At 44.9% G+C, this 19793-nt stretch overlaps 1 protein-coding gene across 2 annotated transcripts in view; it reads left to right on the top strand.

The window, feature by feature from the left end:
• Positions 1–19793, top strand: part of CPXM2 (carboxypeptidase X, M14 family member 2) — a 136252-nt gene that overhangs the window by 55642 nt on the left and 60817 nt on the right. The gene's annotated exons all lie outside the window — the stretch shown is intronic.

Below are 19793 nucleotides of genomic sequence, written 5' to 3'. Positions count from 1 at the left end.
GGGAAGACGGGAGGCTGGCCTTGCTGTAGACACCCTGGGAAGGTGCAGCTTTTGGTCAACACCTTCCCCAGCACAGGAGCAGAGAGAGGGATCTGCAGATTAGACTGAGGAGGCAAGGATACTCTTTGGCAAGTAGCTGCCTTCTTGGATGTGGGGTGAGTCACTGGTGCCCTGGCAGATGGGCTGAACTGATGTTCAGTGAGCAACCGGTAGCTGGCTTCACCCACTCTCCTGGGGTAGAAGGAATGAATCTTCCCGATCCTGGGAAGAAAGAGGACGCACAGGCAAGTTCCTGAATAAAGAACTTCTAGAAGGGTGGGGAATTGAAGGATGAACCAGCGAGAATAAGATGGAGTCCCATTGCTCAGAACAGAGCTTGAGATCAGGGCCGGGTCAGTAAGAATGGTAATCCCCAAAGAGGTGGGCTGTAGTCCCTTACAATACTTCATCTCATGGTGCTGTGCTGTGGTCGATCACTTCATTCATGTCTGACTCTTTGTGGCCCACCAGGCTCCTCTGTCTGTGGGATTTTCCCGGCAAGAATACTGGAGTGGGCTGCCATGTCCTCCCTCAGGGGATCTTCCCAACCCAGGGATCAAACCTGCGTCTCCTGTGTCTCCTGCACCGCAGGCGGGTTCTTTACCACTGAGCTACCGGGGAAGCCCAGTCTCACGGTGGATACATACAACGGAATATTATTCAACTTTAAAAAGGCAGGGGATTCTGACACACACTAGAATATGGATGAACTCTGAGGCCATTATGCTCAGTGCAATAAGCCAGACACAAAAGGTCAAACACTGCATGATACCGCTTCCATGAGGTTCCTAGAGCAGGTCAAGTCATAGAGACAGAAGGGACAAGAACAGTGGCTGCCAGAGTCTGGAGGGGAGGGGAATGGCGTTATTATCTAATGGCTACAGAGTTGAGTTAAGGATGATGAAAAGTTCTGGAGATGGATGGTGGTGATGGTGTCACAGAATTGCACACTTCCAAATGGTTAAAGTGATACATTTTGTGTTACGTATATTCTGCTACAGTAAACGAAAAAATCTATACAAACAAAACAAACCCTTTCACTTCATCCCAGGCTGTTGGTAGAGACAGAGGCAGGACAGTATCTGTGAGGTTGTGCTGTGGCTCACGTTGTGTCCAGAGCAAACGTGCAGAGACTGGGGGCTGGGCGAGAGTCAGGAGGGGCTGCAGAACCTTGGGCGTTTTCTGAATTTAAATAAGAATTTTCAGTTCCTCTAGCATCTGTCTTTATACTGAGAAGCCAGGAGCACAAACACCCCACCCTTAGACATCAGGTAACTGTGCACCTAGTTAGCCAAGCATCGTCCTGTCGTGGCGCCCCTCCGTCTGCTTGGTCTGCACACTCAAATCCCGTGTCTTGACCCCTTTCGGTTTTACTGACTACTAGTTGGCAACCAGGCTTCCCTGATGGCTCAGCGGGTAAAAAAAATCCATCTGCAATGCAGGAGACACAGGAGACCTGAGTTCAATCCCTGGGTTCTGGAAGATCCCCTGGAGGAGGAAATGGCAACCCACTCTAGTATCCTTGCCTGAAAAATCCCATGGACAGGATCACAAAGAGTAGACAGGACTCAGCAAATAAACCGACAGAGACAGTTGGCAGCCATTTGAAATCTATTATTGGTTGATTAGATTAATTTTAACTCCTAGAAAGGTCAACATTCATAAGTAAACCAGGATAAGAGAAGGGAACCTGGCATTTGTGCTCACATTTAAATGCCTCTCATTGTCGCTGTAAAGGGGACTTTCTTATTAGATGACAGTTGTCAGGCAAGGACTCATCCTGTTTTTGTCTGAATCTTTTTTATTGTAAAGACAAGACTGTAACCACTAACGACGTTTAGAAACATTACTGGTGATTCCACTGTCTTTAGGCAAACAGAATTTTTCTACATATTTGTAATCATATTACCTATGCAATTCTTATTTTTAATTTAAAAGGTATCCATAACATTTTCATGCTGGGACTCAGATTTCATAATGATCATTGTTAATAGCCTATAATTTACTCAGCTTTGCCTCACTCACCATCTCAATTTTCTGCTAACACATATCATTTTGCAGGAGAGCATTTATATACTTTTTTTCTTTCTTTGAATTACTTCCTTCAAACAAATATCCAGGGCACGGATAATGTGTGTATTTTGATGATGTTGGGTTATGTATTTGTGCTACTTTGCGTATCAGATTTTATTCACTTTACTTTCTAGTAACACTTCTGTATTTGTTCATTTGTGCTGATGTTTGCTCTGCAGTGTGTGTTTTGCTCAATCAGTGGCTTATTACCATAACTATTGTTTTCACTGTGTAGATTCTTAAAAGTCAAGGAATTTAGAAGAAGCAAAGTTGAGTTGCTTAGGGAGAATAGAAACTCAGAAAGAAAGACTGATTTGAGATGATCCGTAGGGATGAGAGAAAGGGCTTTACCTTAATGCTTGGATATTAGGCTGTCTAATCACTATCATTAGAGGTGCAGTAGTTGGGTTATTATCGGATCAGAAAGAAAGAGCTGGGTAGGAGTGCCGCTCACATTCCATTTCAGCTGGAAACACAAGAGGGTTTGGAGTGAATGAGAAATTAAGTAGAACAATATCTTTCTTTGACTTAGCCCGGGACAGGAACATCTAGAGGGAGGCAAGGGATAGAATTGCTTTTAAGAGTCAGTTTTTTAATGTCTAAATGTATTTCAAGTCAAGGACAATGAAAAGAAATCCAATGAGTTTCAGTTTATCTTACCTCCTGGAATAAGGCTGTGCACTGAGGAGTGAGGAGGAAATGGTCAAGAGCACATTTTGGTATCTGAGCCCCTTTTCCCAGAGGCATGAATAATGCTGGAGGCATTGGCTATATTCTATTATGAGCAGAAAACTTGCCAACAACAGGAACCAGCAAATACCCATAGTAAAGAAGGCAGTAGTTGTCTTTCTTTCCCTCTCCCAGGCTGTCCTTGAGTTGTTCCCCTGTGGCCATCGTATGACTTTTAATATTTTTGTTTATTGGTTTCCATATTTCTCATCACTAGTCTATGGACACAATAGAGGCAATGCTTTGATAGTCTGTGTCTCTGGGACCTAGCCTAGTACCCGGCATCCGGGAGATGCTCAATGAATGATTCTTAATGAACACTGTAAGGAAGTAACAAATTAGCAAAGAGCCATTCACACCAAATACTGACGCGTTAATTAATTTACGAGTGAAAATAACTGAGAGCAGGCTTAAATTGTAAGGGGAGAGGATAGGGGTTGTGGAAAGTTGAGTTGAGGAGTGACGAGGAATTTTAGAGATGAAAGCATGGAAAACAGCGTGGCTTTGGAATTACATCATGGCTGACTCTTGCTGGTTATGAGATTTTTCTTCTTTGAACCTCAATATGCCCTTCTTTAAAATGGGTTGACTACTGTCTAGCTCATAAAGATGTGGTGAAAGTTAAATGCAATTATGTTAATGATGTTTCAAAATTACCCAGCGCACAGTAAGTGCTCAATAGATGGGACTTTCTTCCCTTTGCACCTCCTTGGGTTTATCTAGAACAGTGGTTTTCAAGCTTATTTTTAGTCACAGGTCTTCCTTCTTATAAAGCCTTTCTTGGAAACATTTAGAAAGCACAGACAGAACTTCCCCAGTGGTCCAGTGGTAAAGAATCTGCCTGCCAATGCAGGAATCCGGGTTCAGTCCCTGGTCCCGGAAGATCCCACATGCCTTGGATCAGCTAAGCCCATGGGCCCCAACTGCTGAAGCCTGAGCGACCTAGAGCTGGTGCTCTGCAGCGACGTAAACCACCGCAGTGAGGACCCTGCACACCTCAACTGGAGCACAGCCCTCACACGGCGCAGGTAGAGAAAGCCTGGACGCAGCAACAAACACTCAGGGCGGCTATAAATAAATAAATAAACCAGAAAGAAACAAACAAATACAGATAAATAAACCAAAAAGAAAACAAAATGCAGACAGGTGAAGCTGATTCCTGTGCATCTGGTAGAGGGGAGCATTGCCTGCCGGGCCCTCCCTTTGCCCTCTCACAGGCGTGTCCTTGGAGGATGTATCCATCCAAGGATCGCTGTGTCACAAGCATGCTACTCAGGGAGCCTCTCTGTAGGTTACAATCCTGCCAGCTCCTCCAAGCGCTGATTGCTTCTTCCTGACTCCAGTTGGGTAACAGGCGGATGTGGATTTCAGACGAAAACAAGCAATGGCAGAGTTGGAGTTAGAGTCTGATTTCTTCGAGTTAAACAGGAAGAACATCCGCTAATCTCAGAGTGCTGTGTTTGGTTGATGATGTTTTAGAAATGGAAGGAAAATGGGGTGATGGCTCCTTCAGGTTGGCCAAACAGATGTTGTCATTTGTGAACAGCGCCTGATTGTTAAAATGCACAAGCACTTTGGCATATTAATCAGTTCAGTTCAGTTGCTCAGTCATGTCCAACTCTTTGTGATCCCATGGACTGTAGCACGCCAGGCATCCCTGTTCATCACCAACTCCTGGAACTGGGAGTATTAATATCAGAACACTGTGAATATTTTTCATTCATAAAACTTTTGTGGTTGATATTTAAAAATAGTCATCCATCATCTTATTTGTTCCTGACCTCTTCTTTATGTGTTTATGATTTCACTCATCTCTTTATTGAGCACTCTGATCTGAACACTCTGTACAAGAAGTGGCCTGCCTGCAGGGAGCTCTCAGCCTGGAAGAACCTGATATGTTGACAGATCCGCTAGACTCGGCACAGTCCACACTGGTAGGACGGGAAGGGGGCGCAGTTCTCAAACCTGTGATTCAGATGTGAAGGGCAATACAGGGGATGGTGATGCTTAGCCATGACCTGGGACTAGCTCATAACCAAGTTGATGAAAAACTCTATGATTCTAGTTTTGATAATTTTCAAATAATTCATGCTATTTGAAAGTAATAAAACATAATTGTTTCCATGATACTGAATAATTTACATTTTTCACCAATGTAAATGATTCTTTCCCATTGCATTGCAGTTTAGTGAAATGTTAGTATGCTAGAAAAAGCCAATTTTTGTTTTGCTGATTTCAGAAAGTATATTAGATGTGTGAGTGTCGCAGTTATAACCAATATGGTGACTGAAAAGTTAATTATTCTGCCTGAGGTGAATAGATGTATCTAATGACTTGGGCAAAATACAGGCAATTTAAAACAACCAAATGGTTTAGACTTTAATTATTTCATAAACAGGACAATTCTCATCCTCTCTTGAAAGTGTAAATGTGTCCTTAAAGAGAAGCAGCTATTTGATTGATGGATTTATAAGGTGAGGGCTGGGGAAAGTTTGTCTGGTTGGCTGAATTTTTTAAAAGCAGTTCAGCTAATTAAGCAGGATGAATGGCTTATGGCTGAGAACCCAGAGATGGTAGGAAAAATAGCCGCAGCACGAAGAAGCTGGCTTTCAGTCTGTTGGTGCAGAATCTTGGCTGATATTCTGAATGTGAGTGTCCCCTCCGAGAATTCTGAGGGTGGAGAAAATGAGCAGATGAGGTACCCAAGCCAGATGAAGACAAGGTCAAGGAAAGGCCTATTGCTGCTCTTTTCCTGGACACACCATGGTCCCGGGAAGGACAGGTGGCCGATGGAGTGGGTCCCCTAGGGGTGAGGGTGGTGGTGAGCAGTGGGGCTGATGAGGGTGCAGAGCCTCAGCTGGAAGGAGGGCATCCACCCATCCTGAGAGAGCAGAGTTGGGGAGTAAGTGCTGAAGTGGGTTCAGAGCCTTCACGCCGGAGGGTTTTCTACTCCTGATGAAGTAGGAGGCAGGTCCTCTGCAGACAGTGGGTGAGACAGATTCAGGGATTGAAGATGTAAGGACAGGGAGCTTTGCTGTCCCATTAGAGAAAGGGCTTGGCTGGCCTCCCAGGCTCAGGGAATTGTAATGGGCTCAGTGGTAAAGAGTCTGCCTGTGCATGCAGGAGACTCAGGAGATGTGAGTTCAATCCCTGGGTTGGGAAGATCCCCTGGAGAAGAGAATGGCAGCCCATTCCAGTATTCTTGCCTGGGAAATCCCATGGACAGAGGAGCCTGGTGGGCTACAGCCCATATGGTTGCAAAGAGTCGGACACGACTGAGCATGCTGCACTCATGCATTTCCCCAGTGTTAGTCACCCAGTTGTGTCCGCCTCTTTGTGACCCCACGGACCGTAGCCCACCAGGCTCCTCTGTCCATGGGATTCTCCAGGCAAGAATACTGGAGTGGGTAGCCATTCCCCCTCCAGGAGATCTTCCCAGGGATCAAACCTGGGTCTCCTGCATGGCAGACAGATTCTTTACCGTGTGAGCCATTAGGGAAGCTCGCACATATGCATTAGGCACCACTGATGCTTCCTCCACTAGAGGGTGGTGGAGTTGGTTGCAGTGCAACTGAAATCCTGGGACCAGGCCATCGCAGGACCCAGTAGGACACAGCGCGTTAGGAGTGAAGGGTTGTGAGGCTGAGATCCAGGGCTGGCCAGGAAGGAGTCCAAGCCAGAAGGCTGATTCCCTGGAAGTTAAGATCAAGTTCACAGAGCCCCTGGGGGAGATGAGGTTTCAGAAAAGACAGAAACTTGGAAGGGGAGGACACTGACCATCTGGGGGGTCCACGGGGGCAGCTGAGGTGATGACTGGGGTCAGGGAGTGGGGCTGGAGAGGAGCAGACGTCTGGGAATCTTGAGGTCGCAGGCTTGGCTGCTCAGGGCTGTTCGTGTTGGGAGAATCTCCAAGGCGCGCTGGACCCTAGATCAGGAGGGGGGATGAAGAGGCAGCTGAGGAGGCAGCGGGGTCTGTGTGGGAAGGAACATGAAGGTGAGGAGGGACAGAGGCCTGTGCAGAGGCCGCTGGAGGACGTTCATCCAGAGACCAGGGAGAGAGATGGCGCCTTCCCAACAGCTGGTTTGGCCTGGGGCTCCGCCCAGGGGCTGGACCTTTGGTTTCCACAGTGAGAAGTATTCACCCGGCCCCTCCCTGTCTCTTCAACTTCATCTGGTTTTCCACTCCCGGAGGACTCGGGCCGCAGCCCTGCAGCAGCGCGCCAGGGTGCAGAGGGAAGGGGCGCCGGGCTGGGCCGGGAGTGCGGAGGCCCTGGAGGCAGGGCTCACGGGGCCACCGCTGCGCTTTGTGAATCACCTGCTCATTTTCTCGCAAAGAGTCGGACACAACTCAGCATGGCACACAGCACATCTCGGGAGAGAGCCTGTGTGTGTTTTCAGGACGTGCCCCTTTGCGTCTCCTCCCTCACTGGCAAAATGAAGTGTTTGGCACCTGTGGGGGCTGGAAGACAGAAGTTTCCGAACTCCTCTCTAACCTCTTTGAAAACCGTCAGTTTCTGAACTGCTGAGTTTGGCTAAAATGGAGGGGTTTCGATGACATCTCCAAGTGCGAGTAGAAGGCCAGGCATGCCATCGAATCGCCACTTGCGTTACGTTCCCACAACGCCGGGAGAGTTATTTCAAACCAAGTCAAGCTCTCTCCTCTGGCTCAATGGCTCATCCTTGGTTTCTTGGTGCCAGGTGACTAAGGAATCTGTTCAGAGGGTAAGATCTCTGAAAAGGAAACAGCACTGGAGATGAAGCTTCCACCATGGGTTATTCCAGGGTTCTTGTCCCCTGGCTCTCACTCCCCGGGAATCCCTCTAGGAGGTTTCTGGGTGCACTCATCTTTTTTCTCATCTCTTCCTGGTGGCCAGGGTCCCCTTGAGGGGACACCCTCCCCAGCTGGGCTCACATAATGCTCTCACAGGCCTGCACCCTCAGGGCCTGTGCAGACTGACTCCCACTGCCCGTTTGACCTCCTTCCCTTTGCTCCTTCATTTCTAGCCCAGGAGCCTTGTCTTTGTTCTGCAGATAAGCCAGCATGCTCCTGCCTCGGGGCCTTTGCACCTGCCATCCCCCCTGCCCAAAGGTATACCCTGCCATGCACTGCCTCATTCCATCATTCAAAGCAGTTTGTCCTGATTCTCTCCTCTTCTGAGGCTGGCCAGCAACCCCCATCCCAACCCAGGGTCTGCCCACCAGAAGGGGCTCTTTAATGAACAGACCACCGGGAGAAAATAAGCCACACCCTGTGGGGACGCAGCTGTCGGATTCCTTTGGTGTCCCTCCTGTTCAGATGTCTCGATGGTCACCTGGTATAGCCGAGCAGAAAAAGGTGCAGATTCTCCAGTGAGACTGGGATTCCGGGCTCCCAACTGCATGGCCTTGGGTGTGTTTCTGAGCCTTTCTGTGCTTCAGTTTCTTCATCCGTAAAATGGAGGTGATAATAGTGCCTGGCACATAGGATTGCTGTGGGGATTAAATGAGTTAATGCGGGCTTCCCTCGTAGCTCAGTTGATAAAGAATCCACCTACAATGCAGGAGACCCTGGCTCCATTCCTCGGTTGGGACGATCTGCTGGAGAAATGGATAGGCCACCCGCTCCAGTATTCTCGGGCTTCCCTGGTGGCTCAGCTGGTAAAGAATCCACCTGCAATGCGGGAGACCTAGGTTAAACGCCTGGGTTGGGAGGATCCGCTGGAGAAGGGAATGGCTACCCACTCCAGTGTTCTGACCTGGAGAATTCCAAGGACTGTATAGTCCATGGGGTTGCAAAGAGTTGGACATGACTGAGCGACTTTCACTTCACTTCAATGCATATCAGGCTGTAAAGACCATCCTTGGCACGTGGTGAGTGCCTGACAAGTGTCTTAGGATCCCTTCCCTTCTCTGGTGGGGGGGTCCTGCTCACATGCTCCCCTCCACCCCAGCCCCCCCACCCCTCTTTCTCCTCTCTAGTCACGCCTTTGCTGTCTCTCCTTTCCACGAAGGCCCTTGCTCCCTCTATGTGGTCTTAGAGACATTAATGGAGGGGGGCGGGGAACCTGAATGGGTACGGGTGTTCCTGGTGGTCTTCTTAGCCTTCCAAGCCTCAAGTTTCCTGGTCGGTGAGAAGAGCTTATTTTGAGCCTTCAATGAGAGGCAGATGGAAAGTCCTGGCACATTCTGGACCCAGCAGATGCTCAAGGAACCATGGCTGCTGTTATTTATGAAGCGGCCTCATCGCACCCCTCCCTGTTTCTGAGTCCCCAGCCCCGCAACCATCCAGGGTTGAACCTCCAGAGACCCAGTGCCCCCAAGGGTGCCAGGAAAGGCTTCGGAACCAAACCAATCCCACTGCAGCTGAGGAGAGCCTGACACTTTGTGGAATTCTTCCTGTGACTCATCTGTATTTTTTGGACACTTTTGGTCAGCAGGAAATTCCTTTAAATGAAACGCCTAGCCTGGGGCTGCTGAGTTTGTGTTACCTCACGTGGTGTCTCAGTGACTCTGCCTGGAAGGTCCCTTTCTTGTCCCCATTTTGTGGATGAGTAAACTGAGGCTTGGAGAGCTTGTGATAATGCTTGTCCCTTCTGCTGCCTCCTTCCCCTGCTATCACACTTTTCATCAGGCCTCAAGCCCCATGAGTGGCTCGGGTGTACTTCCTCTGAGCACTTTATCAAGGGACATTGAATGGCTACCCCTAAGGCTGACCTAGCTGTCAGACACAGCAGGCACCATGCCTGGGACCTTGTGACCCTTAGGGACTCAGCAAAGGGTTGAACTTCTTTTATAATCTGGAGAAAGTAAATGAACTTTCAGGTCAAAGAAAATGTTTTAATATGTAATGTTAATACATTTATCTTTATATCAATACAGTCGGTGGCTCAGATGGTAAAGCATCTCTGTCTGCAATGCGGGAGAAGCAGGTTGATCTCTGGGTCAGGAAGATCCCCTGGAGGAGGGCATGGCAGCCTGCTCCATTATTCTTGCCTGGAGAATCCCATGGACAGAGGAGCCTGGCGGGCTACAATCTATGGATGGTTGCAAAGATCTGGACATGACTGAGCAACTAACACACACAAACAGTCATAAAATATGATTAATTATTTTATTTTAAAGAGGAAGGAATCTCTTCTTCCTTCATGTTGAAAACCGAGTCCCCAAAACCTTGAACATGTAGGTTTTTATAGCAAATGGGACTCAAGGTTGCAGATGGAATCACGGTAACTAATTAGCTGATCTTTAAATAGAGAGATGACCCTGGATTATCTGGGTGGGCCCAATGTGCTCATGAAAATTAAAGTGAAAGTCACTCAGTCCTGTCCAACTCTTTTAGACCCAGGGACTATAAAAGCCCATTGAATTCTCCAGGCCAGAATGCTGGAGTGGGTAGCCTTTCCCTTCTCCAGGGGATCTTCCCAACTCAGGGATCAAACCCAGGTCTCCCGCATTGCAGGCAGATTCTTTACCAGCTGAGCCACCAGGGAAGCCCAAGAATACTGGAGTAGGTAGCCTATCCCTTCTCCAACAGATCTTCCCAACCCAGGAATTGAACTGAGGTTTCTTGCAAATTGCAGGTGGATTCTTTACCAACTGAGCTCTGAGGGAAGCTGACACTTAAGGGTCCTTAAATGTAGAACAATAAGGGGAAGAGAGAACCAGAGAGCTGGCAGCATGAGTGAGCAGGGCCCCTGTTGGTTGCTGTGAAGATGGAGGAAGGGGCCATGAGCAGAGAGCGTGGGTGCCTCAAAGCTGGGAAAGGTGGGGAATCAGTCTCTCCTAGACTTTCCAGAAGAAACACAGCCCTGCTGAACACCTCTGTTGCAGGACTTCTGACCTCCAGATCCGTAAGCTGATAAATCTGTGCTGTGTAAACCGCTGAGTTGGCAGAAAATTGACAGTGGTCCTAGAAAACTAATAGATCCACCAGGGCAGAAGTAGCCACAGACCACGAGATCCCTCCCATGCCCTGGCTGCCCCCTGCCCCGTGCTGTCTCTGGTGTGAGGCTGTGGTGGAGACCTCCAGCTGTGGACCGTGCCTGCCAGGCAGCATCATGCCGTCATACTCCGCTCATGATATCACAGCAGAATTGGGTCCAGTCCTCCCCTCTGCGTTCTTTAGGTTTCCTGTGAGCCGTTCCCTTGGTTCCTTTCTTCTCGATCTTTCAAGCATCTCTTTCAAATTTGGGGGAATTTAAAAACCTTTTTTTCTTTCTTTTAGTTCTCTGCAGTGGGGCTTCACTAGGAACTATCTCCCTCTTTACCCAAATTTATTGGACTTGGCCCCCAAAGTGGCATTTCCCCCCTTTCCCTGGTAGACAATTTTTACTGGAGGTAATGGAAAATAGATAATATTTATAAGTTTATAACATTCCCTCCAATGGTCTGGATTCTCAAATAGCCATGGAAACCAGTCTGAAGTGAAAAAATCTAATAAATCAATGGGCTGGTTTCTCAGTGTCTAACATTTGTCTGCCCTGAGAATGTGGCAGAACTATTTAACTATGTGTGGTTCCAGCAGACAGAGGAGGAGAGAGAGAAAGAAAGAGAAGAGAGTCAGTATCACTCATGTTCTTGAGTGTTGAGGGGTGCCCATGCTTGCTGTAGACCCCTTTGCCTCCCGCATTGTTTCTGGAAGTCACAAAGGCAAGGTTAGACCTCTGGGGAGTAGTGGTCTTGCCCAGAGTTATAGCTGGGCCACAGCCAGGATTTGAGGCTGCTAAGTTCTGTCAAGGAGGTGATGGACAGGAAGAAGAAGCTGCCAGCTTCCAACAGAAAATTGGCATTAAAAACTAGGAGAGAAAAGGGATTTAACAGTGCTTTCCCTACTTGGGATTTGGCCTTCCCTAGCTCAGATGGTAAAGAATCTGCCTGCAATACAGGAGACCTGGGTTCAGTCTCTGGGTCAGGAAGATCCCCTTTAGAAGGGCATGGCAACCCACTCCAGTATTCTTGCCTGGAGAATCCCATGGACTGAGGAGCCTGTCAGGCTACAGTCCATGGGGTAGCAAAGAGCTGGACATGACTGAGTGACTAACACTTTCACTTTCCCTACTTGTATGAGAAAGCGGACAACACCCAGTGCTATTCACGACGGAGTGAATTAGTTGATGGATGCTCATTTACCTAATCAGATGGTGTGTGCTGAAGCTCTTGATGGTTGTTTTCAAGGTTTGGGGAGATTCTCTCTCTTGTGAGGTGGAGGGAGAGAAGAATCTGACTTTTTGTTTGTTTGCTCAGTCACTCAGTCGTGTCTGACTCTTTGTGACCCCATGGACTGCAGCACACCAGGTTTCCCTGTCCTTCACCATCTCCCAGAGCTTGCTCAAACTCATGTCCATTGAGTGAATGATGCCATCCAACCATCTCATCCTCTGTCATTCCCTTCTCCTGCCTTCAGTCTTTGCCAGCAACAGAGTCTTTTCTAATGAGTCAGCTCTTCTCATCAGGTGGTCAAAGTGTTGGAGCTTCAACTTCAGCATCAGTCATTCCAGTGAATACAGCTGACTAGTAAGAGCGATTGCCCTGAAAACTCCAGTGTGACAGACCTCCAGTGCGCACCATCAGATTTTACCTTACATCCACTTGATTTTAGTCCTTTGACTGTGATTTGAGCTACTCATGCTTTTCCTGATTATTCTCTTTTTATCATTTTGCTTAGAGGACCTTCCCATGTACCAAAATTTTGAGTTGTTACATGGTTACTGTAATCATTCTCCTAAGATTGATGTCATGCTTAGAAAGACCTTGTCTCTGCTGACAATACAAGTAATTCCCCCCGTATGTTCTTCTAGTATTTTTGGACTGCAGATTTTACATTGACATTTTAAATCATGTGGCATGGATTTTGATGTAGGTTATACGTAATAGATCAGGCTGTTCGTGCCTTCAGATGGCCACTAAGATGTCCCAACATTATTTTCCATATTATCTCCAACTGCTTTGATCTGAATATTTGTGTCCTCCCAAAATTTAAATTCTCATGCCTGATGTGAAGGTACTTATAGGTGGAGCATGTGGTAGGTGATTAGGTTATGTGAGCGGAGCCCTCATGGTTGGGATTAGTGCTCTCATAAGAGACCTTGCAGAGGTCCCCAGCCCCTTCAGTCACATGAGGACACAGCATAAAGTCTGTGCCCCAGAAGAGGGCCCTCACCAGACAGTGCTGGCACCCTGGTCTTGGACTTTCAACATTGTGAAAAATCAACTCTGTTGTTTATTACTCCCTAGGTTATGGTGCTTTGTTACTGCAGCCTCAAGGGACTAAGACATCCCCTAAAGTGCCCTAGCATGATATTCTAAATTCTTGTCTTTTGTGGGGTTTGCTTCAGGACTTTTATTCTGTCTCTTTGCTGTCTCTATGAACCAGTCCCGCACTGCTGTCTCCTTACTACAGCGTGTCCTTTACTATTTCCTAGATCTAGTTCCTCCTCCTTATTAATCTTTTCAGAACATTCCTGGATATTCTTGCCATGTTCTTTTTTCATATGAATTTTGCAATAAGTCCAAATTATCTCCAAAAAGAGTTCTGGGTGATGTCTTAGAGGAGAACGCCTTCACTAATTGTGCTCCCTTCTAACTGGCATCCTCAAGATCAGAGTGTCTTCCGCTTAAATGGCTTTTTCTTTGTGTTCACATATATCCCATTCTAACTCTGTGCTGTTCTGTGCTTTTTAAAAACTGTTTCCCCCCAGTAGTTCTCTGTGTTAACTGCACAGTTAGTTTTGTAAGAAAGGCTGTGTTATTTTCCAAACAATGTATGTGATCCAGGTTCTCTGAATCCTCTCTAGTATTTGGTCTTGTCATTATTTTATCATTTTAGCTGTTCTTATAGGTGTGTAGTGGAGAAGGCGAAGGCACCCCACTCCAGTACTCTTGCCTGGAAAATCCCATGGATGGAGGAGCCTGGTGGGCTACAGTCCATGGGGTTGCTAAGAGTTGGACATGACTGAGCGACTTCACTTTCACTTTTCACTTTCCTGCATTGGAGAAGGAAATGGCAACCCACTCTAGTGTTCTTGCCTGGAGAATCCCAGGGACGGGGGAGCCTGGTGGGCTGCCATCTCTGGGGTCGCACAGAGTCAGACATGACTGAAGCGACTTAGCAGCAGCAGCATAGGTGTGTAGTGACATCTCATCATGGTCTTTATTTGTGTTTGTCTAATAGCTGAGGGTGTTGAACATCTTTTCACGTACATATCTGCTGTCTGTATGTCTTCTTTAGTGAAATGCCTCTTCATATCGTTTGTCTATGTTCTAATTGCCTTGTTTGTGTTTTTACTCTAACGTGTTAACAGTTCTTCATCATTCTAGATATGTCTTTTGTCAGATAATGTGGTTTGCAAATATTTTCTTCCAGTCTGAAGCTTCTCTTTTATCTTCTAAATAGTAGCTTTCACACTGGTTTCTTGGAGAAAAAGTTTGTAATTTCAATCAAGTCCAGTTAACTGATTCTTTTTCCTTTATGGATTGTGCTTTTGGTGTCATGTCTAAGAACACTTTACTAAACTCTAGATCCCAAAGATTTTCTCCTATATTGACTTCTAAAGTTTTGTAGTTTTATATTTTACATTGAGATGTGTGATTCATTTTGAATTAATTTTTATATAAAGTGTTAGGTTTAGTGAAATTTAATGATACATGTTGCAAACTAATGATATATGATTGTCTATAGATACATATTAATGGTTCCAGTGTCATTTGTTGAAAAGACTGTCCTTCCACCATGGAACTGCTTTTGCATTTTTGCTAAGGATTGGTCAGTCACATGTGTATGGATTTACGTCTAGGTTCTCTCTCATGGACAGAGGAGCCTGGAAAGCTACAGTCCATAGGTTTGCAAAGAGTTGGACATGACTTGCATAGATCAATGTGTCTGTCCCTCTACTAATAATTAGTACAGTCTTGATTACTATACTTATATACCATCTTGAAATAGGGTAAGTGGATTTTTCCCACTTTCAGTTCAGTTTAGTTCAGTTGCTCAATTGTGTCTGACTCTTTGTGACCCCAGGAACTGCAGCACACCAGGCCTCCCTATTCATCACCAACTCCGGAGTTTACCCAATCTCATGTCTATTGAGTCGGTGATTCCATCCAACCATTTCATCCTCTGTTGTACCCTTCTCCTGATTTCAGTCTTTCCCAGCATCAGGGTCTTTTGAAATGAGGCAGCTCTTCGCATCAGGTGGCCAAAGTATTGGAGTTTCAGCTTCAACATCAGTCCTTCCAATGAACACCCAGGACTGATCTCCTTTAGGATGGACTCGTTGGATCTCCTTGCAGTCCAAGGGACTCTCAAGAGTCTTCTCCAACACCACAGTTCAAAACCATCAATTCTTCAGCGGTTAGCTTTCTTCATAATCCAACTCTCACATCCATACATGACTACTGGAAAAACTATAGCCTTAACTAGACAGACCTTTGTTGACAAAGTAATGTCTCTGATTTTCAATATGCTGTCTAGGTTGGTCATAACTTTCCTTCCAAGGAGTAAGCGTCTTTTAATTTCATGGCTGCTGTCACCATCTGCAGTGATTTGGGAGCCCAAAAAGATAAAGTCTGACACTGTTTCCACTGTTTCCCCATCTATTTCCCATGAAGTGATGGGACCGGATGCCATGATCTTTGTTTTTTGAATGTTGAGCTTTAAGCCAACTTTTTCACTCTCCTCTTTCACTTTCATCAAGAGGCTCTTTAGTTCTTCTTCACTTTCTGCCATAAGAGGGGTGTCATCTGCATATCTGAGGTTCTTGATCTTTCTCCCGGCAATCTTAATTCCAGCTTGTGCTTCATCCAGCCCGGCATTTCTCATGTTGTACTCTGCATATAAGTTAAATAAGCAGAGTGACAAAATACAGCCTTGACGTACTCCTTTTCCTATTTGGAACCACTTAATTCTTTTTAAAAATTGTCTTAGCTGTTCTAGTTTCTTTGTCTTTCTACATTAATGTTAGAATCATCTTGTTTATATCTGTAGAAGAATCTTACTGAAATTTGATAGCAATCTCATTAAATTGTGTATCAATTAATTGTGTATCTCATTAATTATGTATCAATTGTGTATCGATTCTTGGGGAGAATTGACAACTTTACCATGTTGAGTCTTCCATTCCACAAATACAATGTTTTCCCATTTATTTAGATCTTATTTTGGTCTCTTTTATCAGCACTTTATAACTTTTATCATATAAGTCCTATACAGGTTTTATTAATTTGCACTTAATAATAAGAATTTCATGAGCAGTTGTGAATGGTATTGTTTGCTAATATTTTATTTAGGATTTTTTGCATCAGTATTCAGATGTGACCTTAGGCTATAGTTTCCTTTCTGTGAACAATATTTATTGCTTTTTGGTATCAAGTCTTCCAAATGAGGGGATATTTCCTTCCTTTTCTATGCTTTGAATACATCCAGACATGAGGTCTCGAGGGAGCTGGTAGGGAGCTCTTTGACAACTGGCCCTCTTTTCATTGTAGCACTCAGGCTGTTCAGATTTTGCCTCTTCCATCAGTTTTGATAAATTCTTTTGTCCTAGAAAATTTGTGTTTTCAAATATGTTTGTGTTTGATTCAGCAAAGCCCAGAATTATCTTAAGGGTTTTTAAACTTTTTTTCTGTTTGATTATTATTTTCTCAGTATTTTAAAGTATTTGTGAATTTCTTCTTTTTCTTACTCAATCATTTGCTTATTATTTCTTTTCCCTTTTTTAAAGAGCAAGCATTCCTTGTAATTATTTATTAGTTCTGCTATTTTTGTTTTTGAATTCCTTATTCTTTTAGATCGATTCTTTCCCTTTGTAAGAATTTATTTTATTGTTCTGTTAACTTCCTGAGTTGAATTCTTAGTTTATTTTTCTTTCTTATTTAGTGATATGTTTATAAGGTTGAGAACCTTGTGCTGAGTAGTGTTTCTGCTTTATCTTGTGGGTTCTGATATAAAATGTTTTAATCACTGATTTCTAGATTCTACAGTTTCAATTTTGATTTTCTCTTTCATCAAAGATTGTTCAGGAGACTGATTTAAATTCCCTGAGAAAAGAGGGTTTGAGAATTTAAATTTTATGCATTTCTCATTGCATATGAATATCATCTCTACTTTCTAATTTCATAATGTTTTGAAAGTTTCTTTTGAGACTTAAACTGGAGACAGTTTTTCTCTTAAAGCTCTATGAGTGTTTGAATAGAAAGACTATTTTTGTTTCCAGACTATAGAACTTTATATATAATAGTTAGATTTACATTATTGATTATAGTATTTAGTCTCCTTCTTATTAATGATCCATCATGGCCTAGCAACACCTGCTCTCTCTCCTTGTATCTCCAGTAATTTGTTTCATTAATGTTGATGCACAATTGCACTCATCTCACATGCTAGCAAAGTAATGCTCAAAATTCTCCAAGCCAGGCTTCGACAGTAAGTGAACCATGAAGTTCCAGATGGTTAAGCTGGATTTAGAAAAGACAGAGGAACCAGAGATCAAATTGCCAACATCAATTGGATCATCAACAAAGCAAGAGAGTTCCAGAAAAACATCTATTTCTGCTTTATGGACTATGCCAAAGCCTTTGACTGTTTGGATCACAACAAACTGTGGCAAATTCTGAAAGAGATGGGAATACCAGGCCACCTGACCTGCCTCCTGAGAAATCTGTATGCAAGTCAAGAAGCAACAGTTAGAACTGGACATGGAACAACAGCCTGGTTCCAAATATGAAAAGGAGTACATCAAGGCTGTTTACTGTCACCCTGCTTATTTAATTTATATGCAGAGTACATCATGTGAAATGCTGGGCTGGATGAAGCACAAGCTGGAATCAAGCTTGCTGGGAGAAATATCAATAACCTCAGATACACAGATGACACCACCCTTACGGCAGAAAGTGAAGAAGAACTAAAGAGCCTCTTGATGAAAGTGAAAGAGGAGACTGAAAAAGTTGGCTTAAAACTCAACATTCAGAAAACGAAGATCATGGCATCTGGTCCCATCACTTCACGGCAAATAGATGGGGAAACAGTGGAAACAGTGGCTGACTTTATTTTGAGGGGCTCCCAAATCACTGCAGATGGTGACAGCAGCCATGAAATTAAAAGATGCTTACTCCTTGGAAGAAAAGCCATGACCAACCTAAACAGCATATTAAAAAGCAGAGACATTACTTTCTCAACAAAGGTCCATCTAGTCAAGGCTATGGTTTTCCCGTGGTCATGTATGGATGTGAAGTTGGACTATAAAGAAAGCTGACCGCTGAAGAATTGATGGTTTTGAACTGTGCTGTTGGAGAAGACTCTTGAGAGTCCCTTGGACTGCAAGGAAATCCAACCAGTCCATCCTGAAGGAAATCAGTCCCGAATATTCATTGGAAGGACTGATGCTGAAGCTGAAACTCCAATACTTTGGCTACCTGATGTGAAGAACTGACTCATTGGAAAAGACCCTGATGCTGGGAAAGATTAAAGGCAGGGGGAGAAGGGGATGACAGGGGATGAGATGGTTGGATGGCATCACCGACCTGAGTTTAAGTAAGCTCTGGGAGTTGGTAATGAACAGGGAAGCCTGGCGTGCTGCAGTCCATGGGGTCGCAAAGAGTTGGACACAACTGAACGACTGAACTGAATGTTGATGCTGTGGTCTGGTGCATAACTGTTTAATGCCTTATTGTGAGCTGTATCTTTTGGAATCATGTATTGCCATTCTTTGTCTGGTTTAATGCCCTTTTCTCAGTGAATTCGACCTCCAGGTTTTATATTTGCTGTCTCAGCTCTCTCTCTATTTGCTTTGGCTGATACTTCTGTGCCTGTACTTCTGTTTCAATCCTGCTGAATCATTTTGTGTCTCTTGTGTATATCCACAGAGTTGTGTTTCCTCTGATAATTAAGAATATAGCTTTGTAATATAGCTCCAGTGGCTTTCTGGCTGATTACAGTTTTATATAATGTTCCTAATACAGTATATCTCCAGACACTGTCTGTTAACACCCTGTTATGAACCAATAATTAAATTTATGTAATTCTTCATATCTTATCCTCACCCTCTAACTCCTTCCAATTTTAGCTAATTACCTTTCTTAGTGTTTACCTTTGCCTATTAAATGTCCCTAAACTCTACTGCCTGATTTGTTACCTTTAATATCTTTTAACCACCCTTCTTCTTCAGCTATTAAGGGCAGGTTAAAGAGAGCCAGGGTACCTGGGTGTGGGGCCTCATCCCACCTCTAAGTGAATGGGGGATCCCCTTAAACTCTGGCTGGTGGGGAGGAGGCCAGGCAGAGGAACGCTTGCAGAGGAGACCATACGCCTACCAGGGAGAGGCAGGGGAACTTTCCACTTTCCTCTGACCTTCAGTGAGTGACAACTTCTTGTGCTTCTGTTTCCTTCTCTGTAAAACAAGAAGAAAATAGCACTTACCACGTAGTGTTGATTATTTGGAATACAATAATTAACATGGTTAGAGCTGTGTCTGGTCCACAGTCAGCAGCTGGAGGAGTTCATAGTTACACCGTAATGATCGTGATTACTGGAACTGGATGAAGCTTTATGGTGCAGAGGATGGATCACAGAAGATGTTTACGTTAATTGCAGCTGAGAGCGGTTAGAAAGCCATGGCACCCTTCTCACGCCGCAGAGCCCTTTCTGCGGTAACACATCAGCCTGTAAAGACCTCATATTTTGCAGAATTGTACACTTAATAGAGCTTATTTGGGCTGGCCTCACAAAACCAAAGCAACTTGGAACCAGAACATCACTGAAACCAACAACAATCCTAATAAAAATATCAGCACAGCTAAAGACATGTTGCATCCTGTGTTCAGATACTTAAAGGGCACTACTTTTTACCACAAAGTGGAGTTGCTTGGAAGGGTGGAGAATACTGTGTTATGCTCATGGAGACAAGGATACATGGGCCTTATCCTCTGAGGGCAAGTAGGGAGGTTCGCAGCTGCAAACTTTGGCGAAATGTGAGAGCAGA

This window comes from Ovis canadensis, chromosome 22, assembly GCF_042477335.2.
Source record: "Ovis canadensis isolate MfBH-ARS-UI-01 breed Bighorn chromosome 22, ARS-UI_OviCan_v2, whole genome shotgun sequence".
In the NCBI taxonomy this organism is placed as follows: domain Eukaryota; kingdom Metazoa; phylum Chordata; class Mammalia; order Artiodactyla; family Bovidae; genus Ovis; species Ovis canadensis.
Note: the sequence above shows the minus strand (reverse complement) of the source record. Positions and strands in the feature narration are given on the sequence as shown.